This window comes from Heterocephalus glaber, unplaced genomic scaffold (genome assembly GCF_053883595.1).
Source record: "Heterocephalus glaber isolate CG9 unplaced genomic scaffold, H.glaber_assembly_v1.0 deba00001456, whole genome shotgun sequence".
In the NCBI taxonomy this organism is placed as follows: domain Eukaryota; kingdom Metazoa; phylum Chordata; class Mammalia; order Rodentia; family Bathyergidae; genus Heterocephalus; species Heterocephalus glaber.
Window position 1 is genome coordinate 1,724,423 of NW_028258304.1, and position 27,240 is coordinate 1,751,662.

A 27,240-nucleotide genomic window follows, 5' to 3' on the forward strand; every position below is an offset into this window, starting at 1 on the left:
AACCAGAGGAGCTGAGTCTTGGGCTCCTCCCCCACGTGGCAGCTCGACGAGTCCTTAGCTCAAAGCCCTTCTCCGACCAGCGCAGCGTCCTTTCAGTCAATCCCAGCCGGGGTCTCCCGCAAGTAAACGTTCCAGCCCAGGGAAAGAACTAAAGGAGCGAAAGGACAGATGTTGAGACCAATCATATGCTGGACTTCTGAGGCAGTGGGCAGACATTGCTTCACATTTACACCAATGAAAATCACACATGCTCGGCTAGGCGACTGAGTGGCAGCTTCTTCGGTCCAATAGAAGAATGGGGCGGTGCCCGGCAACCAATGGCTTGGGTTCGGGGGCGGGGCGAGAAGCCTGTGTGCAGTAAGAGGTTGCCAGCCTAGGCTTAGTGGTGCTTCTCCAGTGCTGTGGCTCGGGTTTTGGTACTAAAGGCCGAGACTGTCCTGGCGTCGACGACCTCTGCGGCGAAGGCTTAGGCTCTCAGAGAGTGGTAGAGTACCGACTGGAAGAAGAGCTTCTGATCAGCCTAGGTGGGCTCCGGCGCCAAGACCTGCGGATCTAAGTGCTCCCTGCGCCCCCTTTTCATCACCATCGAGATTGTGAAGGGGCAGCGCGTGCTTGCCTTACTGCCTGTAGGGCGAGGAAGTCCGCAGGATCCCACGTCGCAGCCATTCGCGAGAAGGTGCGTCTGCTTGGGTCACCTGCCCCTTGGGAGCTGGGGGAGGGGGTCTTGGTCCCTTTTTCTCTGTACAGGTGCTGTGTTCCCCCACCCCCACCCCAAGTTCTTGAGTCTTCTCAAGCCCCTTGTAACACTAGGACCAGATTCCTGGGTTTGTAAATTTCCTCACTATGGTGCAACACTGCCAGACAAATTGAGCACTGCTGTACCCCACCACCACCACCCCGCCTCCCTTTCCCAAGAGGCGGGAGCGAGGAAAGGGTCCACATTTTACCCCTCCCCTATTGGCGGGCCCCCGTGCATTTTCAGCGTTTTTTATAGCCCCTCCACCTCCCTCTTTACTTCAGGCCTCCTTCTTCGGACCTAATTTGGAGACTGGTCACTTTTCTCCGGTGTCTCCAGCAAGTAAGCACCCTTCTAATTTAATCCTGTCTCCTACATTTAATTCTCATCTTTCTTAGAAACTAACATTTTTCACTTGCTTTTTCCAGGTAGCTGGAAGGTGAACATAAGAGAGGCAGAAGAATTTGAGAGAGGCAGACTACACTGAACAGGGAGTTTTGCAAGGTTGGGAACTTTAATCGGTTTTGTCGATGTGAACTATTTTTACCTCCCTTAAGAGGACTTTTCATCATTATACCCTTCTAGAATCTTTGTCCCGATAAAGTTCTTTTAGTGATAACTGCTGAACGTGCAGGTAGAAAGAGCTTACTGGCAGCAACAGATTTGAAATTTTACCATTTTTTAAGTGAGTAAAATTGGATTATACTTTAAAGAGCTTAAAGAGTCGGAGGCTCCAGTAAGGGCTTGGCCACCGTAGTTTATTACAAAATATACTTCAGCAGTATACAGTACGACGTAATTTGAGCACATGTAATTTAGGGGTGGATAATAACAGCACTGAATATGTTAAAAAATTATATTCCATATTCTCTTTTCACAGAGTATTTGTGTTCACCTTCATAGTATAGCCATTTGTTTTCCAGTAGTGTTGAGTCTAGCCATATGTTTCTAGATAATAGTTCACACCCAAATACACCTTTTTTTCTGGCAGTGCTGAGAATTGAACCCAGGGCCTTGAACATGGTAGGCAAATGCTTTTACCCTGAGCAATATCCACAGTTCCCTAAGTAAAATTATGCCAAGAATCTTATGGGGAAAACTAACTCATTACTGCTAGTTTTGATTTAGATTTTAGAGGTTTGGAAACATTAATTTAGGTATCAAATAGTGAGTTTTATTTTGGAAGTTGGAAAAAAAGTTTTGGGATAAGATTGATAGACTTCTTAGGCTCTGTGTGTATGAGAAAGACAGAGAGACAGTATACACACATACAAAACCTTGTTCATTCTCACAGTACTTAAATTTCATGAGTTTACATAAACTAGAATTGTTTTTTCTAGTTCTCAGTGAAGAAATATAAACATGTTCATTGTGTTTTGGACAGGATTTTGTAAGCTTTTGTGGAAAAAAATATTGTTTTTCTTATCCACCTTCTAACATGTATATCAATATGCTTCCATATGTTAAGATTTTATTTTGTGTATATACAAATAAGTCTATTAGAGTGAATTAAAAGACATCTTTATTCTGAGGTGACAATATTGTCTAATGGACCATATGTTTGAGCCTTGTTAATAAATTGTACTAAAATGAGCAAGAGCTTAAAAAACTGTTCTTAAAAAAAATGCCTAAGTATCTAGAATAATAATAAGAATTTGTGACAGAGTTACAGCAGTCATTAAAGAAAAATCCTGGAAAATTTCAGATCTCTGAGTTTTTCACAAATACTGTATCCAAATGGGCTGATAAGTTGATATTGGGCTGGACTTAAAAATCAGTTTTGGTTGGGGCCAGGGATTTAGCTCAGTGGTTCTGTCGCTTGCCTTGCAAGCGCAAGGACCCGAGTTCGATCCCTGGTACCAAAAAAAAAAAAAAAAAATCAGTTTTGGGGCCAGGGATTTAGCTCAGTGGTGCTGCCACCTGCCTCACAAGCATGAGGTCCTGAGTTCAATCCCTGGTACCAAAGAAAAACCAAACAGTTTTTTGGTTAGTCTTTGCAGGTATATTTGCATTTAATAATTACTTGTTTGCAAGTTTAGAGGACTGTAGCTATGATTTTGGGACTTTGACCTTGAGGATCTCACTGTTAAGTGGAGGACAGACCTATAAACCAAGAATTAAATGCATGCAGAGAAAGGTTCTGTAGTTTGGATGTGTACAAGGTGTTTTAGCTTCATTGCCTACTACTCTAGACTTCCTAAAGTGCCATTTCTTGAATTTGCCTGTCTTGCATGGATTATAATCTTAAATCTTAAAAACAACTCATCCTGGTAGATGCCTTTTTCTTTATTTTACAAAAGAAATAAGGTTCAGAAGTATTAAGTGATTTGTCTAAGGCCACCACAATAATATGCTAGATTTAGGATTCAAACCCTAGCCTTTTGGCCTGAAAGCTAGAGCTTCTTGCACTACGTATACTTCACTGCCCCCTGCTGTCTCTGTCCACTTGATCATCTCTTGAGAGTTAAACCAAGAAGGCTTGGCATTGCCTTATTCCACCTTAGCCTGGTACATGTGGAAGGTACAATAGATTTTTTCACTACTATAATACATATCCATGAGTGACCTCAAAAGCTTGACAAGTATTAATTTTGGGGTAACACATAAATTTTAGCAAATTGGTGAATTTGCACATATGAAATCCACAAAAAATGAGGATCAACTATACTTAAAAGTGATCCCCCCAAGATCCTCAGTAGAATGTTCCTTTAGCTTCTTTGATAATGTATTCATTTATTTATAAATTTATTCATTTATTTATTTATAAATTTATTCATTTATTTAACAGATAATGTTTATTTATTCAACAGATATTTATTCAACAGATATTAATGTAATTCAAACTAGAGATTAAAGTCTTGTTTGATGGTTTTTCTTTTCTTTTCTTTTTTGGTGGTACTGTGGGATTGAACCCAGGGCCTTCACGCTAAGATACATCCCTTGCCCTTTAAAAAATTTTTTTATTTTTAATTTTGAGAAACGGTCTAAGTTGCTGAGTTGCCTAGACTGGGCTTCAATTGTATTTATTTATTTGTTTGTTTTTGAGACAGGCTCTTGTTATGTAGTTCAAGGGGGTGGCCTTGAACTCACTGTGTAGCCCAGGCTGTCTTCAAACTCATAGCAATCCTCCATCAGCCTCCTGAGTGCTAGGATTACAGGCCCAGTATATGGCTCTCACATTGAAATAAGAAAGACAACTAAACTTGGTTTAGTTGAAATTACAGATTAGTTTGACCAGGGTGAAACTTTTTGTGCCCCTCCCACTTTGCATCTCCAAGTGTAATTCCAGAACATTTCTGTGCTATTCTTTTGCATAAACTCTTCCCCATGAGCTCCTCTCATTGACTGCTGTTAACCTCTACTTGTCATTTGTTAATTTTGAAAACATTTGCGCATTTAACTGGTAGGATTTTGTAGAAGAATTATGTTGACCTGAATACTTTTAATTCTGCCTTTGCCATCTACCATGTATGTGAGTGACTTCAGTCAGACTCTTGGACTTTTGAACCTGTTTCCTAATTTTAAAGTGTTTAAAAAGTTGTTTTAGACTTGGGGGTTTTAAGGCAGAGGCATTCACACATATTACCTTGGTGATGAGGGGTGAATGTAACTTGAATGGGAAATCATTTCACAATCTGTATTGTCTCTTGGCCTTCTTGCTTTCAAAACTTTTATAGAAAAATAGCTTATCAGTATTTAGGGTAGGATCTAATTCCTCAAAATCTACCTTCTTTTACTTTGTCTGCTCAATGCTTACATTTTCCTAAGAGAGAATATCTGATTGGATTGATCTGTTATCTTCTAAAGACCTCTACTGGACAAAAAAATTTTTTTTTTTAATTCTGAGACAAGATTTCTCACTGTGTTGTGCAGGCAGACCTCAAACTTGTAGTCCTCCTGCCTCAGCCTCTTGAGTAGCTGAAATTGGGCAGAATTTTGAGCCAAACCATGTGTTTGGTTCTTGATCTTCTTCAAGTTCATCCTGTACATTGTCCTTAGCTGAGGCACTGAGCCCTGGTCTAGATTCTTATAGCCAAAGTAATTGAGCTGGTTTCATGTATTCTGTCTCACAGACAGTAGACTATGTAAAAAGAACTCCTTGGAGACAGTTTCTTCAGAAGATAAGGGGTAGCAGTCCTAGAGTTTCATGGCCTTCTTTCTAACTCAAATACATATCTAGCATGATCATAGATAATATTTAATGAACTAACAAAATGATTGACATATCAAATATTGAGAACATCTTCCTCTTGCATTTAGTATTATCGTGAATATTTGTCCATACGACTGTTTTCTATACCATACTATGAGCTCCATGAGGGCAGCAGGGTCCACAGCTTCATCTCAGCTTTCTTTTCTTTTTTCAATATTGGGGATTGAACCCAGGACCTTTACCCTGAGCTACATCCCAGCTCTTTTTTATTTTGAGACAGGGTCTCAAAAAATCACTAAGTTGCTGAGGCTGGGCTCAAACTTGCAGTTTTCCTGCCTCAGCCTCCCAGAGTGCTAGGATTACAAGTATGCATCACCATCTCTCTATCCTTGGCCCTTACTTCAGAGCCTGATGTGTAGTAATAAATGCATAGATACTGGATTTGAGGAATTCTCAACTTTTCTTAAAATGATGGGGAGTGAATATGAAGGCTTCCCAAACAAGGTATTATTTAAGCTACCCCAATAAATGCGCGCGCGCGCGCACACACACACACACACACACACACACACACACACACACCCTTGCTGGGGATTAAATACAAGGCTTCTCTTATGCCAATCACGTGCGCTACCATTGACCTATAACCCTGACTCCTAAGCTGATTCTGAAATGATGAATAAGAATGTTTTCTAGGTAAATGAAACCTTGAGATACCATTTCAAGGAGACACTAGCAGGTGCAAAGGTACAGATACAAAAATGTGATGAAGTTGGCTGAATATTCCTTGTAGATTGAAAAAACAAAATAAATAAACTCAAAAAGCAAACAGTTGAAAATCACCTAAGGAAAAAATTACGAATGAGCTTGGCCAGAGTGCATATCACAGCTGAATTAACTATGACCATAGTTACTCAGTAATGGGTACAAGTTTTATGGGGAGAACATTACATTCTTATGTTGCTGGCAGTATCTATAGTGATTTAGTAATACACATACTGAATTCTGGCAACGATTACAATGTAGTGAAATCATTTACTTCACCATGTATCAATCTTCTGTGTGTCACACACTGTTCAAGGTACTGAAAATGTAATCAAAAGGAGCTCACAAGCAAGCAAGGGAGATAGATGGATGCACAACTGATTTATCATGTGATAAGTGAGGTAATAGAGATATGAATAAAATTCTATCTAAACAGGAGAAAAGAGCAGTTAGTAATATATAGAGTGCTAAGAAATGTTTCTCAAATGAAGTGATATTTGAGCACTCTGAAGCACTATATCAATATAAGATAGACTAAAGGAATGTATTGTAATTTGAGTTAACATGTTGGTTTTAAGTTTTATATTACAGAAATATGTATTTATATTAGAAAGCATTGATAGGCAAGAAAGGGGAGAGACTACAAAGCACTTTATAGATCCAACATCCTGATACAATGGTTAATGTTTTGATGGATATATTTTATACTTTCTTTGAATATTGATATATGTATACACATGTATATGCATTTTTAATAGAAATGGGTATATCCTGGGTATTCTATTTAATTTCTGTGAGATAAATCTCCTGAGGGTAGTCTTGGTACATAATGAGAACTAGAAAGAGGACTAATTTTTCAGCCCAGAGAACATGTGACCTTGTGGTAATCTAATCTCCTAAGCCATTTCAGAGGCCTTATCAGAGGCATATTTAGAAATGAATTTGATATATTTGGTGGTTATGCTTGGCATTCTTTTTTGTAATAGCATGATTGAGATGACTTAAGTGTCCATCAAGGGGAACTGGTTAAGTGAACCATGGTACACTCAAAGAATGAAATATTGTGTAGTATAAAGAAGAAATAAGACTTATGTCTAATATACATTGAGTTTTGATTTTTATTTGTATAATTTTTCAATACTCTTTATTTTTTGTGTTTTTCTTTTATTATCAGTGCCTATTAATTTTACAGAATATTGAGTTTCCATGCATATATTTTGATCATATTATTCTTCCTATGACCCTCCATTACACCCCTTTCTCCTCCCTCTTTCCCTAATAATAGTCTCTCTTCTACTTTAACGTCATCTTTTTTAGATTCTGTATATTAGGGAGAGCGTATGATATTTATCTAAGTCTAGCTTTTTTGCTCAACATGATGTTCTCCAAACCCATCCATTTTTCTGTAAGTGACAAAATTTTGTTCTTTATGGCTGAATAATATTCCAGTATGTATATATACCACGTGTTCTTTATCTGTTTATCTGTTGTTAGGTACTTAAGCTGGTTCCATATTGTGGCTATTGTAAATTGTGCCATAATAAAGATGGGTATGTATGTATCCTTATAGTATGCTGATTTTAATTCCTTTGGATATATTATATTGAGTTTTTAGTGTGCTACTTTTTGTGTTGAGAGAAAAGAGTAAAAGTATACATGCATAATTACAATTCTGAAAACATATCAGAAACCATTTAAAGTTAAGTTTGAGCCTAGCTTGGACAATTTAACAACTTGGCAATATCCTGTTTCAAAATAAAAAATTGAAAAAAAGCCTGGGGATTTAGCTTAGCACAAAAGCCCTAGGTGCATCCCTAGTACCAAAAAATAAATAAACACATAATTAAACAAACAAGCCAGTTAAAGTATTTGTGGAGAGAAAATATGAGTAAGAATTTTTTTCCATACACCTTTTTTATAGGTATATACTGTATTCAGAATGTTTCTTTGAATTATGTGTTTGTATTATTTTTTAAGAAATGAGTGAATAAATGAATGAAATAAGGTTATGAAAAAGAGAAAAGAAAAACAAATCTAAGGGGCTTCCCATTATTTTGGTACTAAGAGAATATTTAGCAATAGGAGCAAAGATTGGAAAAATAGACCCAGGAAAGGGAGAGGCAGATTTCTTAATCTTCTTTTTCTTAAATTCACATACTTTAAAAATACTTTGGGACTGGGGATTTAGCTCAGTGGTTCTGTCTACTGCCTCGCAAGCACAAGGTCCCGAGTTTGATCCCTGGTAACAAAAAAACGAAACAAAACAAAACTTTGAAGCTGGGCATGGTGTTGCACACCTGTAATCCCAACACTCTGGGAGGCTGAGGCAAGAGGATCACAAGTTCAAGTCCAGCCTGAGCAACTTAGTGACTTTACAAGACCCTGTCTCAAAATAAAAAATACAAAAAGCTGGGATGTAGGTCAGTGTGAAAGCCCTTCATTCAATCCCCAGTACTGACTGCCATACACACACACACACACACACACACACACACATATGTGAGCAATAAAACCATTTTAAAGAAAAATGTTTCCAGGCTTCAATAGCCGCTAAATTTTTCATATTCACTATCATTTTATGCAATAGATATTATTTTCTATTGCAACTGCATTTTTAGTCTTTTTAAATGTACCTGTGTTTTCCCTGTGATTATACAGAACATTTTTTTTTTTTTAGAAAATGAAGATTGGGCAGTTTTGTATAGTGCACATCTCAAAAGCAGGCTGATCTTCCTCAGCAGGTGGGAATTCAAGCCCTCAAGCATACATACATGAGAAAATAAGAAAAAGAAAGATTTAAATATATATAAATGAAAATAACATTTTACTCTGATTATAAAGGAAACCATACCCTCCTTATAATAATTCAGAAGACAAAATATAGAGAAAAATTATCTTTTAACTTTGCTACTCAAAACATTCTAGTTTTTTGCATTTTAGACATTTCCTACACATATAAACATTTTAAAAAGTAGATTCATATAATCTTTTTCTCCATATATTTTAGATGTATTTCCATGATAATACATTTGGCATTATAATTATAATAGCTAGATATATTATTTAGCCATTGCCACCCCAATGGTGAATTTCCTTTATATACTTTTTCTTTCCAGTTGTGGGAATTAAACCCAGGGCATATTGCACATGCTAGGGAAACATTCTACCACTGAGCTACATACTTAGCCAGGTCTCAAGTGGCTGAGATTACAGGTGTATACAACCATGCCTGGCTTTTTACACATACATTTAGAGAATTTGGGCAAATATTTTTGGGTTGAATTCCTAGAAGTAGAATATCTGGAGGAAAATAATATAAAATAATTTTGGGGCTTTTAGTATAAATTGTGAAATGCTGAAGCAAAATGACTTCACTTTAGAAGAATTTGCCTTTTCTCTTATATCTTTTCTGTTTTTTGTTTTTGTTTTCAGTAGTACTGAGAATTGAACCCAGGGTCACTCTACTACTGAGCTACATACCCCCCCCCTTCAAATTATTTTTTATTGTGAGATAAGGACTCTCAAATTTGTGGTCTTTCTCCCTTAGCCTTCCGTGTGCTGGGATTACAGGTATGTTCCATTGGGCCTGGCTTCTAATTTGTTATTATTGGTTTATATGAAAATTATTGATATTTTGTATTTTATTCATTTATTTTTACTGTGCTAGGGATGGAACTGCAGGGCCTGGTGCATTTTTGCATTTCTTTTGTGTCTTAGTGATTTCCTCATCACCAGGACACAATATCCGACACGTGCAACTTTAAAGGAGCAGTTTATTTTGGCTCACAGTTTGTAAAGGTTTCAGTCTATAGTTGGCTTGCTCCAAGGCAGGACAGCATGGTACATTGCAGATGAGAAGCTATACCTGTCCTGCCACAGAGCAGCAGAGAGTCAAGGGAGGAGCTGAGAAAGGAGATAAACCCTTTCAGGACATGCACCCATACACCTGCTTCTTCTAACCAGATCTCTACCTCCTAACAGAAAGTCAGATATAAAGCCCCATAATTCAATCACCTTCCAAAAGCCCTGCCTATGAGTACATAAGGCTCTTGAGGGACATTTAGATATAAACCATAACATTTTGTAATCAGTCTTGTTATTAAACTTTTACTATTTCTAATAGTTTTCAGTTGATTTTTAGGCTTGCTGAAAAACCAAAATCATTATCTGCAAACAAAGATTATCTCACCTCTTCCTTTCTAATAGTTAATACCTTTTATCTTATGTTCTTGACTAATTGATTAGATGGTAGCCTTTGAACAAGTTTAATAGCGGTCTCAGAAGTTGACATTCCTAATCTTTTCCCTGTTTTAATGGGAATGCACTAAAATTTTGGAAGAGATACTTATGTAGGCATATTGATTACATTTAGGAAGCTTGATTTTATTTATTCACATTGTGAGTTTTAGCAAGAATAGATTTTGGATTTTTTTTCTTCTGGGGCTAGGAATTGAACCGAAGGCTTCATAAATGCTAGGCAAGTGCTCTGCCAGTGAACTACACCCCTAATCCATTAAATTTTATTAATTTCTGGTATCCATTGAGATGATCATGTAGTTTTTTATGGCTCTTTTTTTACTTTGTTAATATAATAGTATGCATTTTTATATTTCTTACTATGAAATCATTCTTTGATTCTGGGCTGAACTCAATTTAATTAAAGTGGTTTTTTTAATCGCTTGATTTTATTTGCTCATGTTTTACTTGAAATTATATACAGTATTTGGAGCATAGAAAGTGTCCTTTTTTTTTTTTTTCTCATGTTTGGCTTAATGTCAGAGCTATTTGTATAAAAATAATTAGAAGGTTCTCTTCATTTTTTGTTTTTGTGCTTTAAAAGAGTTGCATGGGAGTTATCTCCTTTTTAAAACCAGTTGTTGTCTGTACTATAGACTTGTATTCCCCACTCTAAAATGAAGTTAGCTCAGGGAAATGAAGAGGTATATTTTGTTTTGATTGTAAGGTACTGGGGATCAAACACAGGACCAGGAGCATGCTAGGCAAGCACTCTGCCACTGAACTTCATCCCCACCCCAAAGTTAAGTTTTAATGTAGTAATTTTGGTATAAATGGAAGCAGAACAAAATGTAGTTTTCTAGTAAAAGTATACTTCTTATTTGCTATGGTGTTCTTAGTGTCTTTTTGTTACGTAGGCTTTGGTAGTAGTGCTAAGGTATTATTCCCCATGTGAGGATTTACAAGTCCTTTGTTTTAATGTTGAACAGACGTAACTCTTGAGTTCTCTAGCATTGTAGCTATAAAAAAATACACCTACTAGGGCTCTGCTTTGTCCTCACTGAAAGCAAGAAAACTGAAAGCAGTAAAATTGGCTAGAAGCTTTTGTAGAATGGACTATTCTGTTTTCATTCTATTAACTTGAAAATATAAAAGTGAAGAAACTTTAACTCCATATTGAATACAGTTCTAAAATAAAGCAAAATTTTCTTCCTTAGAAAGTTTAGTATATTCAAACCTAAGGTTCATTATAGGACTAATGTCTGAGGCTCACATCACGAAGATCCTTTTTTAGAACTTTAAATGTAAGAGAATGTGAATGATACTGTATGAGATCAGGCTAGATGGGAACCAACAGCCCTAAGTATACTTTTCAGACTAAGTCTCTGATAGCAGCTTGTTTTCTTATTTAACTAACAAAAATAACACATCGGATGTCTTTATTTTGTATCAAGATAAAATTCAAGTATCTCTGCCTTTGGGCCTACAGAAGGAAAGACACTTCGAACTGCTTCATATTTGAGGTTCTGAAACTTGAGCATGCAGTAGAATTATCTGGAGGGCTTGTTTCAACACAGTCGCTGGCCCAACCCAAGAGTCTAGGGCAGGGCCTGAGAATTTGCTTTTCTAAAAGTTGTCAGGCAGTTCTGCTGCAGGTCAGATACTATATATTTTTTTAAAATATTTTTTTTCAGATACCACATTTTTAAAGAACCATTCCTACCTATTACATATAGATTATAAAAATCTAGTGCTAGAAGAAAGCTTAGTTGATCTGGGAGTATAAGAAACACACAAGTTATGGAGGAAATGCAGCATAGGTTGAGTTAAGTTGGAGAGACCAGGGGATTTTAATTAAATAATAGGTCCTGATGATTAACCCCATGAAAATAGAAGTTATTTGTATGTCTCTTGTTTCTCTTGCATCACTTAGCATTTACCCTTTACAGAAGGGCTTAGTATTTTCTTTGAAATTGGCAAAAGGCATCAGGTACTTATTGAATTGAAAGCTTTGTGTGTTTTTAAAGATAATAGCCATGTTTATTGTTAAGGTTTTAGGTTAACAGTAATTTGAGTGAATAAAAGAAACCTTTTACAAAAAAGAAAAATCATTGGACTTATTTTATCTTACTAAAATTTTGGAGAATAAATATTAAGTATGCTATGAACTTTGACTCTCAGTAATTTGTTATGGCTTTATTTGAGGTAATACTAGTAATTCTTGAAATAATTTTGAAGATGAGAAATAAAGGCCAAAATCATACACCTATCATAGAAACTGCAAACTAAAAACAGGTATGAAGGACTAGGTAGGTATATATACACACATGTTCCCTTAAAGCCTCATGCAATCATAGGTAAGGGGGTTTGGAAAGTGATTGGATTATGGGGGCTTATACCTGTCTTGTTGTTAGGCGATGGGGTCTGATCAGAAGAGGCAGGTCACTGAGGACATAGCCTGGAAAAGTTTATCTCCCTCCCTAGCTCCTCCCTTCACTCTCTGGTTCCTGGGTACTGTGACATGAGCAGCTCTCCTCAGCCATGCTCCTTTGCCATGCTATTTCTTTTTTGGAGTCACCAACCATGAACTGAAATGTGAGCCAAAGTAAACCTTTTCTCCTTTAAATCATGGGTGTCAGGTATCGTGTCTCAGTGATGAGAAAAATGACTAAGACAGATTTTGGCACCAGAGAAGTGGAGTCATTGTTGTGACTGTACCTGACCATGTGGTTCAGAAGCTTTTGGAACTGGTTTGCCAGAGGAGTTTGGAAAGGTTTGGAGATGTTGGCTGGAGAAGCAACCTTAGAATTGTGTGAGTCAAGCTTGATGGGACATTATGGTAAGAGTTCAGAAAACCAGAATGCTAACAGAAATGCAGATAGTAAAGACGAGGCTCAGGAAGTTTCAATTGGGAACAAGGACTCCATTGGTAGTTGGACTCAAGATCATGTGTGTTATGCTCTCACAGAAAATTTGTCAACATTTTGCTCATGTCCTGAGACTTTTCAGGAGACTAAAATTAAGGGCAGTAGACTAATCTGACAGAGGAAATTTCAAGGTAGCCCAGTGTCAAGACTGTGGCATGGATACTGTTGGGGACTTGTAGCTGGTTTATAGTGAAAATCAAGATCAAAACCCCCATTTTAAAGGTTTTCATTTTTGCGAGAAAGAAAGTACTTGAAAAGATGGAAAATAGGAGAACTTGGTTGCTAAAAACATTGGCATTAAAAAGAAGCCAAGAGCTTTTTAAAAAAGAAGCTCAGTGGTGCTGCCACCTGCCTTGCAAGTGCAAGGTCTAGTTCTATCCCCAGTACCAAAAAAAAAAAAAAAGCCAAGTACTAAGGTTCAGAACAATAGGAAAAATGCCTTGAGGGCACATGAGGAACCAACAATGACCCAACCTTCAGAGGCTCAGAATTGCAAAAGTGAAAGACTTTGCTTTGAGAAGAGAGCCCTGGGGCACAGTGCTTCAGAACTGCAGCCAGGGACAGGATTCCCTTCATAGTGCTCAGCTATCTAGACACTTGGAAAGCTCTGCAACCATGATATAAGGGAACCTAATTATTATTATTTTTTTCCCCCATTAACTTTATTGGTACATTTTAGGTATAAGATACAGTTAAATTCATCATTGGGATCTTGTACCATTACATGAGTATCTTGGTTCTTATTTTTGCCCCCTTCCCTTGCCCTCCCTTCACCCCCTCCACCCTTCCCTATTTGCAAAGATTTTGTTTCCATTTTTTTCCTTTTTTCATATTTTTTCTTTTCCCTTCTTTCCTTTCCCTTACCCCTCCCAATTCCCCTGCTCTTTTAGACCTTTTCTTCCTGTTACACAATATCAGTTATACATTTTTTAGATTATAATATTAAGATCTAGGAGACATCACCACAGATTTTACAGAATTTAAAAGGATATAGAAAGCATATTACAAAAATCATTTTTGAAATAAATTTGACAACTTCTAAGAAGTAATTTGGAAGACAAATTAATGAAACTAACTCTGGAGGAAATATAAAATTTGAATAGCACCTATTAAAGAAAGTATATTCCTAGCTTGAAAACCTACCTATATGACAACAGCAGGCTCATAAACATTTTAACTGATAAATTATATCAAACAATTAAACCAGAAAAAAGAAGGAACACTTCTCCCCTCATTTTAGGAACTCAACATTGTGCTAATCCTAAAACTGGATAAAGATAATAGAAAAAAGTATGAACATAGATAGAAATTTGTTTAACAAAACAAACTCTTAGAAGTCAGATCTGGCAGTATGTAGAAAGTGGTTTTGTTATAGGGATGGCAGTGTTGGTTCAGCATTGGAAGATCCACCCCCAAAAGTCATCATTTTAACAGAGGAAAGGAAAAAGCCATATGATCCTGTCAGTAGTTGGAGAAAAAGTATTGGACTAAATTCTACAGCTGTTCTTCGTAAAAGCTATCAGGAGACTAGAAGTAGAACAGAACCTTCTCAACAGATTAAAGACATGTACTCCATACTTCCAGCGAGAATGCCTTATATGAATGGAGAAGATACAATGCTTTCTCCTTAAGGAGGGGAATAAGGACAGATATGCTTACTCTTTATCTGTCCATTAAACTTTGAAACCTAGGCCCCACCAAAATAGTCAGGCAATAAAATGACACAACTAGGATAGGATTGGAACGGCAGAAGCAAAATCTTTATATGTAGATGAAATGATCATCTACAGAGAAAATACTAAGAAATCTCTAGGAGCCCCTAGAACTTGTACTTGAATTTAGCAGGATTAGAAAACACAAGGTATATATAAAAGTTCAGGTCTGTGTATACTTGCTATAAAGGAAGAATTGGATATGAAATGTAAAAGTTATGTAGGAGTACAAAGGACCTAGAAAAGTTAAAAACAGTGTTGGAAGACATTTAGTACCTAATTTTAAGACTTCTAAAGCTACAGTAGTCAAGGCAGTGTTGGTGTAAGGAAAGACATATAGATCATTGGAATAAAACAGAGGATCTAGAAATAGAACCACACATATATGGTCCACTGAGTGTTGAAAGATTATTTAACATTAGCATTTCAAAGAATATAAACTCAATTCAAGAGCTGAGGAAGAGATAGTGTTTTCAGCAAACGGCACTAGAACACCTGGTATCCATATATAAAAAATTAACCTCAACCCTTTTTTTCAAAAAATGAAAATAACTTGAAGGAATCTATGAACCTAAATAAGAAAGCCTAAAAGTATAAAACTTTAAGAAGAAATTATAAGGGAAAATATTTATGAATTCAGGGTATGCAAGAACTACCTAGGATACAAAAGACATGTTGTATAAAAGAAAAAAATTGATAAATGAGATTCCATCAAAATTTAGAACTTTAAATGACATCATTAAAATGAAAAGTAGTCCTTAAACAGACCATATTTCCAATGCATATAACCTATGAGCAGAATATATAAAGAATTCTTAGACCTCATTAATAGACAACCCAATTAAAATGTAGACATAAGATGATAAATAGCCAGTATAGCACAAGGAATGGTGTGCAACTCTAGAATCAGAAAAATACTAATCAGTACAATAATAAGATTGAATTATACACTCATTAGGGAGATGAAGTTAAAAGTTTTCAAAGCCTTATCATGACTTTTTCTTTTTGTTGGATTCTCCCCCTTTGCGTTTAATTTGTCACACCCAACGGATTCATTCTGCTAGGTTTCCTGGGGTTGTGATCCTCATTGTCTTTTCCTAGGGTATTGTCTAAAATTTTTTGGAGTGCCGGTTTGGTATTCATGAAGTTCCTGAGGTGCTCTTTATCATGAAAGTATCTTATTTCTCCATCAATTTTGAAAGATAGTTTTGCAGGGTACATTAATCTGGGTTGGAGGCTGTTTTCCTTTAGGGCTTGAAATACATCACTCCAAGCTCTTCTTGCCTTGAGGGTTTGCATGGAGAAGTCTGCTGTGGTTCTGATGGGCTTTCCTTTGTATGTGATTTGTTTCTTTTCTCTCACTGCTTGTAGAATTTTGTTCTTCTGTTGGATTTCTGGAATCCTAACTATTATATGCCTATGTGTAGATTTTTTTTTGATTAAGGCTAGCTGGAGTCCTATATGCCTCACTTATCTGTATGTCAAGTTCTGTTCCCCTCCTTGGGAAGTTTTCTGCCATCACTTCTGTGAACAGTTTTTTTATGTCATCTGCATTCTCTCCTGTTTCTTCATTGACTCCAGTCAGTCTTATGTTATTCTTCTTTGCATCATCTAGCAGCTGCTGGATTGATTTCTTGTGTTCCCTTACAATTTTAAAGCAATTTTTCTTTTCCTCCTCACTAATTGCAATCTTATCTTCTATATGTGAAGTTCTATCCTCACATTGGTTCATTCTGCTGCTCAGACTTTCGATGGAGTTTTTAATCTCCTGGAAATCTGTTTGTATTTGTTTTATGGATTCCATTTGTTTCCTCTGTTTGTATTCCATCATGTTCCTCAGCTCCTCTATTTTTTATCTGTGTCCTCTCTAGATTTACTAATCATGTCTTCCACCATGAGCAAAATCTTTGCTGTTATCTGAGTAATTATTTCTGATTTCATTTTTCCCAGATCCTCTTTTGTTGCCAGTTCAGAGAGTCCAGGTGCTTGAGTTTATCAGATTGTTCCATCTCATTTCCCTTTGGGGTTGCTGTAGGTGATCTGGAGGTCTGTTTTTGAGGCTTGTTTATGTGTCTTCTCATTTCCACGGGGTGGGGGGGGTGCCTCTGGCACCCTCACGGTTCACCTTCTCTGCCCTAGGAGCCTGGGACGGTGGCGGGGAGCTCCCTTCCAGGTGCTGGGACTGGCTGAGCTTCTCTGCCTTAGAAGCCTGGGATGGCTGTGGGGGAGCTTTCTTCCAGGTGCTGGGACCAGCTCAGCTTCTCTGCCCTAGGAGCCTGGGATGGCGGTGGGGGAGCTTCTTTCCAGGTGCTGGGACTGGCTCAGCTTCTCTGCCCTAGGAGCCTGGGATGGCAGTGGGGGAGCTTCCTTCCAGGTGCTGGGACCGGCTCAGCTTCTCTGCCCCAGGATCTTGGGATGGCGGCGGGGGAGCTTCCCTCTGAGTGCTGGGACCAGCTCACCTTCTCTGCCCTAGGAGCTTGGCATGGGGAGCCCAATTATTGTTCAAGCTCAAGGCAGACCGTGGCATCATCCATCTGGTGCTCGTTTTATAAACATGCAGAATACAAAAGTTGCAGAGTCAGGAAGGCTTCCACCCAGATTTCAGAAGAAGGTCTAGGAAGCCAGTGTTCTTCTGAGAGGGCAGTGTGTGAATCTGTGACAGTGAAGCCAAAAGTGCATTTGAGACCCCAGAAATTTGGAGAAGCTAGAAATGTGGAATGTCCAGGGAAAGCCATAAGGAGGGAGCAAAGCCAATCCAGGAGAAAAACCATGAGGGCTAAACCACCAGCAGTGCTGTAGGAGTGGGGCACCCAAGTCCTTTGAAGTTCACATTTCATGGTCACAACTTTCCCCAAGTGTTGGACTTGGAGGTACAGGATTGAATGTTTGTCCTGCTGGGTTTAGGTTTTGCTTTGGTCCCATTGGTTTCTGTCCTACTCTTTCTCCCTTTGGAATGAGAATGTTTATGCTATGCCATAGTATGTCAGTAGTGTTTAATTTTCTTTCGTTTTTATAAGGGCTCACAGCTAAGAGATTATCTGAAATCTCAGAGGAGTCTTTGAACTTTTCAGCAATACTGAAACTGTTAGGACTTTGGCAACTCTTAGAGATGGATTTAATGCATTTTTCATAAAGAGATGTGCATGAGTCTTAGGGGTGGAATGTATGGACATCCGGATGTCCCCTAAAGCCTCATTCACTCATAGGTGGGGCTTTTGGAAGGTGATTGGATTGTGGGGGCTTATAGCTGACTTATAGCTGCTATTAGACTGTGGGTTCTGGTCAGAAGAGGCAGGTCACTGGGGACATAGCATGGAAAGGCTTTTCTGCTTCCCTTCACTATCTACTTCCTGGTTACCATGAAGTGAGCAACTTTCCTCCACTTATACCCTTCCACCATTCTGTTCTACCTTTGAGCTGGCTGACTGTAGACTGAAACCTCAATGAATTGTGAGCCAAAATAAACCTCTTCTCCTTTAAGTTGTGGGTGTTGGATATTTTGTTCCAGAAACAAAGAAAGTAACTAAGATGACACACATGCATACGTACATATATAATGCACATGTATTTTTAAAATTATGTATTATTTATTTTTAGCTAGAGGCAAAGATATTTTTGATCATCTTAGATATCATATATAGAATCTTTGGGTTGTTGAGAAACTCTGAAAGCCACACCTTTTCATAGAGGAGTTTTGATTCAACAAGTTTTTCTTGCATGTCAACTCTGTAATTTCTTTTGTTCCACTGCTAAAAGCCTGAGTTTTTGAGTTGACCAGCTAGTCCAGCCCTGGAGGTATAACTGTATTACAACTAGGGTGAGCAGATTCCATACTTGGAAACATTCTTGTCTCACGCCCCTTGGCCCTTAGAGAAAAATTTAGCTGAAAAGGAGGGTAGAAATAAATCTTGTAGACTAGACCAGTGGTTCTGAAGCTTGGCTGTGCTTAGAAACAATGCAGGTGTTTTCTAAAAAAAATTTTAGATTTTAGGGGTCCCCACACCAAACCATCTGGATTAGAATCTCTTAGAATGAATCAGGGGGAGGGCAGTATTTCTGCATTTTTAACAGCTTCCTCAAAGGATTTATGTAGCTAGCAGGGTACTGTGCCTCAGATCGCACCAGTGCTAGTCTCAGGGCAATTTTTGGTACTGGGGATTAAACTCAGGACCTTGTGCTTGTCAGGCAGGCTCAGCGCCACTGAGCTACATCCCTGGCCCTCAGGTGAATTTTCACCAGCCTGTGAAATAAGAAAAATAAGGGCCACATAGTGTTTTTCATAAAATTAAATTTATTCAATTTAACAATTTATCTTCTGCATTGAATTAAGGATTTCCTATGTTTTTTGGTGATTAGCCTTTTAGGGGGCTGGAGAATTTAGCTCAGTGGTGCCTGCGCCTGCCTCACAAGTGCAAGGTCCTGAGTTCAATCCCTGGTACCAAAAATAAATAAATAAATAAATAAATAGAAATAGCCTTTTATAAAATGATGTTGGTAAGGATGTTTTTACCATCCTTAGCAGTTAAAAATTATAATCCTGTGTTTTTTCAAAATATTTTTAAAAAATTTTATAGTTTATGAAATCCTTGAGACTGAGTACCTCTGATCTAATCATTCTTAGAAAATTTTTTTTCACTTAAAGGTTTATTCATGGGTTTTACATTTTATCTCCTAAATGATTTCTTTGATGTTTAATGAGAGGCCTTTCCCCTGAAGGCCTTGCCACACAGTCTGCATTCTCAGGACTTCTCTCCTGTGGGAGTTCTGTGTTGTACAATGAGAGTTGATTTCACACTGAAAGATTTTGGACATTTAATACTTTTATAAAGTTTCTCCCCTGTATGAATCTTCTAATGTTTAATGAGTGTTGCCTTCTGGATAAAGGTTTTCCCACAATCATTGCATTCATAGGGCTTTTCAATTCTATGTGTTCGAAGGTTGACTTTTGGCTGAAGGCTTTTGCAGATTCACAGCTTTCCAGTGTGAGTTCTTTGATGCACAACAAGGCATGCTTTCTGGATAAATATTTTTCCACATTCAGAGTTTCTCCCCAGCTTGAATTCTCTACCTTTTATTAAAAGCTTCCTTATGGTGGAGAGTTCTTCCTTATTGATTGGTTTCAAAGAATTTCTCTGCAGGTTTAACTTTATCAAGATTAGAATGGAGGCATAATTTCCAATATGACTTACACCTATTATCTTTCTTACATAGCTTTTTTTTAACTATGAAAGTTTAAATTATGTTGAGCACCTTCTCCATGAATAATATTTAGGGAGTCTTTGTCTTATATAAACAAAGTCTGTGCTCAGATATATGATTTTTCTGCATGTTCTGCATTCATGGCCCCTTTCATCCTTCAGTATTTCCATGACTCTGAATGCATCTTACAGGGGGTTGTCTTGGTTTTGCTTGTAGTTATCTAGGCACACCATCAACTTGCCAGGCTTCTAATAACAGCACTTCAAAATACATGAGGCAAAAATGGATACATCTGGAGAGCTCCTCATCTGGGTTTCTCTGTCTGACCCCCAGGCCTCTTCTTTTTGTCCCAAGCTGAAGATTGCATCTGGTTGTGCAACTAGATATCCCACGGACACCAGGTGGCTGTAGTTCCCGAACATGACATCCCTGTAGAGGTCCTTTTGAGCAGAGTCCAGCTGCTGCCACTCCTCCAGGGTGAAGTCCACAAACACATCCCCGAAGCTCAGTGATTCTGGGACATAGCCATCCTGCTCTGCTGGATGGAGGTCTCCTGTGGCCACAGGCTGGGTCTTCTCAAACTAACAGAAGAAGCTGGGGTGTAGATAGGCTGGAGTCTGAAGTTGGTGAGCAGTGGTCTCAGGTATGCACTTGACCGTAATTTGGGACAGCTATCGACCTCTCTGTTGGGTTGTTCTTGGTCTGCAATGAAGCTAATCGCAGCACTACCGCACCAGTCTACCTTCTTGGCCCCAAAGATCAGCTGTGGAGGAAAACAGCCAGTGTGAGCAGGGTCCACCTTCCCTGGTCCACGGAGCACTTCTGCTTCAGAAATTGTTTTTAAAACATTTGGAATACAGGTCTATAGAAGGTCTGAAGCCCTTAGGGCTAGATGAGATTCAGAATTCAGAAATTTTCAGATTTTAGAAAGATGCATTCTCTCTGTTATTTAATGCCCCAATGAGTCTGGGGGCAGCACCTTTTGTTGCACATTATTTCCGAGTAAAGCAGGAGTATTCACACTAAATGGGATAAATAAAGGTTATACATAGCTTCACGTCAGTTTGGGTCATGTTTTACTGTCAGCTGAGTTTCGATATGAAGTATATGAAAAACTTTTAGTTTTGGTTGTTTTTTTGGGAATTGGAATTGTGGAGAAGAGACTTATAGACCTGTTTGATGGGGCCTGTTTTCTCATCTTAAAAGTACCAGCAAGCTTCAGATTAAATGGAGCTTTATATGTTTATGGCAGGAATATAATTTATTTAGATTTTAACACCCTAGCAGGTGATGTGACCTTGCTTATATTTTCCTTCCAAAGACTTCAACAGTCCTTTTTTTTTTTTTTTTTGAGAATGGCAAACATTTATTTAAAAATATGGAACACTTCACGAATTTGCGTGTCATCCTTGCGCAGGGGCCATGCGAATCTTCTCTATATCGTTCCAATTTTAGTATATGTGCTGCCGAAGCGAGCACAGCAGTCCTTTTGTTGAATAGCATTTTTCTTTAGCCTAGCTCCATACCCCTATTTGCAGTACTTGAGAAAAAAATCAGTTTGTCACCATAGCCCTCTGGAACTAAACTGAGTAATGGTTAAGAGCATACCATGGGCTTTGGAGTCAGGAGGACCTAAGTTCTGGCACTTATTAAGTTGTATCTTAGGCAGAGTATTCAATGAATCTCCAGAAGACAGAGAATTCACTAGAAAAACAGATCCTATCAGCCATTGCCTTATAGGATCATTGTGAAGATTAAAAGAGAGGAAGTTAGTGAAGTACTTAAAGGAGCTGTCATTTTATTCTTATTTTTCTTCTTGGTTTTGGGTAGATTGCTTGTTTCCTGTACATAACTCAGATGTCTAACAGAGTCTTCTCTTTCCCTTAGAAGTCTCAGGGATCTTATCTTAAATGCTTTCTCAACTCGTGGTCTGCTTTAGTTTCACTCTTACAACAGACATAAAATCCTGACTTTTCAGTGGTTTACACACATGTGCGCACACACACACACACACACTCCTCAGGCTTCTACATTTTATATGGACCTAGTAGTTTACTAAAAATTGGAGGTCTTAAGGCAGTGATGGTGAATCTTTTAGAGATGAGTGCCCAAACTGCAACCTAAAATCCATTATTTATCGCGAAGTGCCAACACTGCAATTAAACTTGAATACTGAGTTTTAGTTTAGAAAAAACAACTCATATATTACATTGTTCATCTTCAAAGAAAAACAAATAGCACACATGCCATAGGTTTGACACCACTGTCTTTAAAGTACAGTCCTTATCACAGTGCAAGGCCTTTCACCCTCTGAAACATACCATATTGGCTTACTTTTCTCCTTCACTGTATTTCAGGATTGTACTCCCATTAGCCAGAGAAACATTTCACCTTCTCCTAGGAAATAGTTTTGCCCTGCCTTGGTACCTCATGGACACACATTTCTTCAACAAATTAACTTTCAAAGAGTTTCTCCCACCCAAAATATCACCCTTTTTGAAAAGACTTCTACCTCATTATATATGTATTATGTATGAGTTTTCTGTACCATATTACATATTTATGCTGCTTGGCTTCCCTCTCCCTATATTGATTGCTATGGTAAAAGAATGCCCCCCCCCCGAAAAAACAACCCTGTCAAATAAAATGGAAATAGCCCCTGTTGGTGATTTTTGTTGGACTCCCTGGTATGGATTTCTTCCAATTTAGATGATCCCACTGTGACAAGCTTTATACCTAGCCTATAGCACATGAGAATATTATAGCTACCTGGTATTATTAAGCACTAAAATAGTAAACAAGAACACATTAAAAATTTCCTAGAAGTGAAGTTTTCCCCCTTGAGTAATTTAACCTGTCAAAAACAGATTCCAGAATCGAGTTGTCACTAGCTGTGAGGGATAGCTATTTAGTCACAGAACAGCCTGAGAAGTAGAAAGCAGCCCCCACTTCACGGGAATGTATTCGTTTCCTGTGCCTGTTGTAACAAATTACCACAGAGTGGTGGCTTAAAACACAAAATTGCTTTGTTCACAGTTCTGAGGCCAATAGTCCAAAATCAGTTTATGAGCATTAACATGTTCCCCCTGGAAACTCTAGATGAGGATCTGTTCTCTGTCTCTTTCACCTTCTGGTGACTGCCTCACTCTAATTCTGGCCTCTGTGGACACACTGCCTTTCCTTCTTCTGTCTGAAATCTAATTTTCTCTTATAAGGATACTTATCATTACACTTGGGCCCCACCTGTATGATTCTGGTTGATTTCCTTATCTCAGGGTTCTGGATTTAATTACACATGCAAAGACCCTTTTTCCAAATAAGGTAGACTGCACAAGTTCTAGGGATTAGGACATAGATATATATAGGGAATAGGGGGACTTCCAGTCAATCCACTACACTGGAATTCTGTGTTGCCTTGATTTCTGTAATGCCACTGTCTTCTGATTTCCTTCTCAACTCTAGCCTCTGTTCAGCGTCTTTTCATATTATACTGATCCTCTGCTTGACTCTTTTTTTGTTTGTTTGTTTGGTACCGAGGATCAAACTCGGGACCTTGTGCTTGTGAGGCAGGCGCCGGAACCACTGAGCTAAATCCCCAGCCCCCTCTGCTTGACTTTTAAAATGTTCACACACATCAGAGCTGGGTCGCAGATCTTCTTTCATCTCACTTTGTTCTTTCTCCTTGGGAAGTATCTTCTAGTTCCATGGCTTGAGTTACCATTTATAAATAACTACTCCAACTTTCTATATGGAGCCAGACTTTCCCGTTTCTTGATACATATAGCCAACCTACTTAATATCATCATTTGAGTGTTTTGGAGGCATTGCAAACCTAACATGTCCAAAATAGAACTCATCACCCTTCGTACCCCAACCCCCTATCACTACCAAGGAAAAGTTTGCTCTTCCCACATAGTTCCTCAGCTCAGTAAATGACATTACCATCCACCCAGTTCCTTGTACCAAAATTATCTTTGGTATTTTCCTCACCCAGGCTCCCCACATCCAGCTTATTACCAAAACCTCCTAAAATCATTTTGTAGCCCATCTTCTCTTACTGCCATCATTGTAACCCAACTAGCCACAGTATTTTTATCTGGATTAGAACATTAGCTGTCATACTGGTCTCATCTCTTTGTCGCTCCACTCATATTTTCCACAGAGAAGCCTGAATATTCTCAAAACATAATTTGAATCATGTCACTGTGCTCTGGACAACTTTGTACAGTGGCTTTCACTACTTTTAGGATAAAGTCCAAAATCCTTTGTGTAGTCTCAGAGGTCTTGTATGATCTGGCCTCGTCTTCCTGTTCAACCCCATCTCTTCCTTGTCATTCTCCTACTATATCCATACCTACAATCGAAGGATGCCCGACCAGTTATCGGGGGATGCCCAATCGCCTGACTCAGGGTACAGCAGAAGATGAAAGAATAATATACAAAAAATAAAGAATTGTTTATTACTTGGGGGCCTGGGCTCTGATCTTAGCTCCCTCCTGGCTAAGACCACGTGCTCTTAGCACTTTGCTGGCTAAGACCGTGATCTCTGGACTTGTTGGCATTTGTTGTTTACACAACATAGCAGGAGGGTGTAAAGGCAGATGTAAGGAATAGCAGGACTTAAGGTACTAATGAGCCAGGCTGTAAAAGGGAAGAACATTTGCATTTTGTGAAGAACAGGGCACAATTAATAAGCCACCTGTGTTATCTTGCAGGTCATAGTTAATGAGCCACCTGCATTATCTTTAGCTAATGTTTGATCTGGGAGAATGGCTGCACAGAGTCATAATTCCTCAGCTGAGGTGTTTTCTTGCCATTAAAGACATCACAGTATCATCAGTCATTGAGATCCCAACTGTGACCGTTGGCATAGGGAATTCTGTCTCAAAGGCTCATTTGGCAGGTCACATGTAGGCCTTGGATTGACCCATAATTTTAATCAATAGTCAAATTATAAACCAATTCAATAATATTTTAAAGCCTGCTCAGTGCGGTTTCAAGCTACATTCTTTCAGTCCCCCAAATGTTCTCTCCTGCTGCTGAGTCTTTACACATATTTCTTTTCCTCTTCTTATTGCTAATTAATTTACATTTTTCAATTACCAGTAAAAATGTTGTCCACTTTAGGATTAGATTGAGTCCCCCTGTAGTTTTCTAGTAGGCCCTTTTACTTCTCCTTTTACAGTGAGAATCATAATTATTCTTAGTTATTTACTTGTTTCTCTGCTGAGAGAATGTAAATACTGCCAGGGCAAGGACTAGGTACCCTGCCAAATCACCAGTCAAACACAGTGCCTAGTGTAAATAGGCACTCAGGTATTAATGAATGAGTGGATTGATCTAATGACCTGAATTGCTAAGATATAATGAGAAAAGGCTGTTATCTGTGACCTTTAATTTAAAAAATGGTATTAGATGGAATGGAGTAATGAAACTACCTATATAGGAGGCAATAGTACAGACTAGTTTTTAACAGTCTTTTTCTAGTTAATTCAGTCAGAAGTCCCAAATATTTTTACAGTCAAACTGTAAGCATGGAGAGAGAGTGGGTTTATAGCTTCTGAAAAATATCATTTAGGTTCAAAGAATAGCTAGTTTTTAGTATGAGAATGTTGGATCTGAAAGCCATGGGTGTTCAAAGTGTTGAACTGATGGAACATGTATTCTTGAAATATCTTAGATACATTATCCTAAAACAACTTATCCCAAAACTTAGGAATTAAAACAACAAATATTTATTATAGCATATTTTCTATGGGTCAAGAATCTGTGAGCAGTTTGGCTGGGTGTCTCTGCCCTAGAGGCTTTTGTGAAGTTGCATTCAGGCTGCCAACCAAGGGCTGCTATTTCATCTGAAGGCATGACTGTAGAAAGGTGCACTTTAAGCTGACACAACATGGTTCATTTCTTTGTCATGTGGGCCTGTAGCATAGCCAGCAACATGGCAGCCATTCTGATTCTTAATCCATTTTATAAAACCAAGCGTTTTCTCCACCTCTGAAAGCTTTGGACATTTTTTTTTCACTGTACTAGACTGTCATGAGGATATGCCTTGATGTGGTGAGGATCAAGTGAAATAATAATTGAAATGGTAAAATGGAATGACTAGAGAAACATTGTATTCAAGCATGGTAGATGGTAAGCTGTGGAAGATGTGGGAATAGAGAATAATACATGAAAATGGGAACAGGAGAATCTGGGTTGTTAGAGGCGATGATTCTATTTTGCCCTGTGTTTCCTTCATGTTGAAAACATCCGTATGCCACCTTGGGAGTTACCAGTCTCCAACAAAATCATCCTGTTCCCTAGTAAATTGAAAGTGTTAATAAAGTCAAGGAACACTAAGTACCAGTTCGCTCTTACTCAGTAGGCCCATAAACCAGTCTTGTACTTAAACTAACTCAATAACACAGAAGAATTTTGTAACCCTGGTACTCTTCTTTGTCTTACTATACTGGTCCTCTTCTTGGAATCTGGTACTCTTCTTGGTCTTACTATAGCACCATAGGAGTGATTTTCCTAAAATGAGATTTAATAGATTATGTCCCTTAAATCACAGCATAGATATGAAAGTATTTTATTAAGTTTTTAAACACTATACAATTATTTTGTTGTTGGATTGCTGCTGTTTGGAGAAACCAAACTTTCCAGTTGTGTGGAAGACACCAGTTGAATGATATAGCATACAAATCAACACTGTACAACACTGAGAGAACCATTTCCCTAGTTAACAATATCATATGTGTGGGTTTTTTTTTTAAGTATTTCCCTTAAGTTTAGTAATCCCATAATGTTGAAGATAGACATACAGTACTCAGTTTCTCCTATTGTATGTTCACAACACAGATCACCTCTGTGATCCCAAAACGTGTGAGGTTTTCTCCCCACCAATAGGCAAGCGATTCAGTAGATCTCAGTTGGGCATCCTCTCTCCAGTCCAATTTAATTCTGACACTGTATGCTCGGAGGTAGCATCAGATTCCACAGAATGAGAGGTTAGTCCCAACAGACTGGCTCTCACTTCAGATGCCAGTCAGAATTTCTAGGCCTCTAAAACTTCTGACCAACTGGTTTCCAATGGGGATTCCCACAGCCCCATCCTTGGGTTTAATTAATTTGCTGGTGTAGTTCAGAGAACTCTGGGAAACTCTATTTTACTAGAGTATTATTAAGGATATTTTAAAGGATACAGATAAATAGCCAGAAGAAAAGATATGTAGGGTGAAGTTTGAAAGGATTCTGAGCCCAAGAACTTCCATCCCAGTGGAATTGGGGTACACCAACCTCCTAGCACACGGATGAGCTCTTGTTCTGTTCACCTTCCTATAAACCTCCACATGTTCAGCTACCCAGAAGCTCTCCAAACTCATTCTTTTTGTGTTGTTGAGGTTTTTTTTTTTTGAGACTTTATTGCATAAGTATGATTAAAGTATGGATAACCATGTAGCAAATTGGTTGGGCAAAAAGCATATGTGATCTAATGTTAATTGATAGAGTGGGGTGATCCAGCAA

General features: G+C 38.2%; 1 protein-coding gene, 1 non-coding gene and 1 pseudogene across 5 annotated transcripts in view; 1 reads left to right on the plus strand and 2 right to left on the minus strand.

The window, feature by feature from the left end:
• The first annotated feature begins 348 nt into the window (after window positions 1-348).
• Window positions 349-27,240, plus strand: part of Paip2b (poly(A) binding protein interacting protein 2B) — a 42,126-nt gene continuing 15,234 nt past the window's right edge. The window contains exons 1-4 of one of the 4 annotated variants that reach the window (XM_087215934.1): window positions 355-676; window positions 1,021-1,078; window positions 1,165-1,240; window positions 9,202-9,224. The gene's annotated coding sequence lies outside the window, so the exon portion shown is untranslated. Of the gene's footprint in view, window positions 677-1,020; window positions 1,079-1,164; window positions 1,241-9,201; window positions 9,225-27,240 lie in introns of all 4 variants that reach the window. The other 3 variants (XM_004849894.4, XM_013074086.3, XM_004849893.4) reach the window with 3 other exon arrangements.
• LOC101722667 (KRAB domain-containing protein 4 pseudogene) lies at window positions 19,840-23,792 on the minus strand (annotated as a pseudogene).
• On the minus strand, window positions 21,101-21,207 carry LOC147827105 (U6 spliceosomal RNA). Its single transcript, XR_015452955.1, has one exon. It is a non-coding gene; the product is annotated as a U6 spliceosomal RNA (small nuclear RNA).